Source organism: Podarcis muralis, chromosome 6, assembly GCF_964188315.1.
Source record: "Podarcis muralis chromosome 6, rPodMur119.hap1.1, whole genome shotgun sequence".
Classification (NCBI taxonomy): domain Eukaryota; kingdom Metazoa; phylum Chordata; class Lepidosauria; order Squamata; family Lacertidae; genus Podarcis; species Podarcis muralis.
The window spans coordinates 65,125,333-65,126,779 of NC_135660.1; positions in this window are offsets into that span (position 1 = coordinate 65,125,333).

Genomic DNA, 1,447 nt, shown 5'->3' on the forward strand with positions numbered 1-1,447 from the left:
CTGACCTGTGTAAAACAATTTTGTTTCAAACTCCTTAGCAAAGATGGGAAGTCTTTTTAAAAATGTTTTTATAAAGGTTGAGGGCAGGGAGCACAATTTTAGTTCGGGTGGTGCTGTGCACGGAAGAAATGATGTTTCAGTCTTCTAAAAGTATGAATAACTGAGATGGATGGTTTGTGAGGAAAAAATGAAAACAGATCTGCCCCATGAGGAAAAGGAATGGTTATCTCTGAAGTAAGGGAAAGCATGCTGTATTCTGTGGGAAGCAGCTTCCTGATAACTGGGGGGAAAATATCTGTTTTTGCTGGAGGTGGCATTCTTGAGGTGCTTCGGACAGATAAGGCAAAATAAATTTGTTAGTTACTGGCTCTGGCTCTGAGCTTCTGGAGGCAGCTCCCCAATTGGAACCAGATTTGTCTATGCCTGTCTGCTAGGTTTTAAAATTTTCTTCTTATAAAAGCTTTCAAAAATAAGGAGCCAGTTTGGTTAGCAAACTGAAGCAAACTTTTTTTGTTAGGCTCCAGGCTTTGTGCAACTTAACATAGTAGCCCTGTAAATTGCATTTCAGTAAATCGCATAACACTGAGGGATACAGTATCTAACCATCTCTGTGCTTCCTTCCCTCTGAAAGCTGAGGCCCCTCTAAGTGCGGTGAGGACTAGGATCCTTCTACTTCCCTCACCCAGACCAGAGAGGCTGCCCATGGGAGCGATATGTGGCAGGCTCTTACATCAGTGCCTGGTTGAATAAGGTTTGCTTCCACTGAAGCTCCAAGGGTGATAGCGCGATCTTACTTCATTTTAAACAGCTGGAGGCCGGATGGTGAGGTGTTATGAGGATATAAAGATGTAGGTTTCCTGCATGAATGAAAGCCTATGCAGTGAATCACGCAATAGGAGGAAACTAGTAGATGCTCTCGGGGAAAGAACCTAGATTGGCAGAAGGCTGGCACTCCCTGGATGTTGGACTAATCTCTGCCTTACAAGAGAAGGCTGTGCAACTAGATGTTCTCATGCATCACCAGGATTAATTGGCATCATGCACCACAGTGGTTTTTAAGATTATTGTAATTTACATATTGTTTATATGCCAGAATAAATAGCTTTCAGTTATAGCTTTTTTTAAATATACAGCTGCATCTCCCTAATTTGCCAGATAACTCCAGGGATAATTGCCTGGCTGTAGATTTTAGTAAAACACACTAGAGTGTTCTTCTTGTGTATGCCGTTTGTGCTGATCTTATGTATGCCAATAACACAAAGGTTGCAGGTGTGGTCCTCATATGCGACAGCTGCTTGGTCCTGCATCGCAGGGGGTTTGACCAAATTAGGGCTTCTTATACTTGGGTCACTGGCAGTTTTTGGACTACAGTTCCCATCATCCCTGACCACTGGTCCTGCTAGCTAGAAATGATGGGAGTTGCAGTCCAAAAAGAGCTGGAGACCCA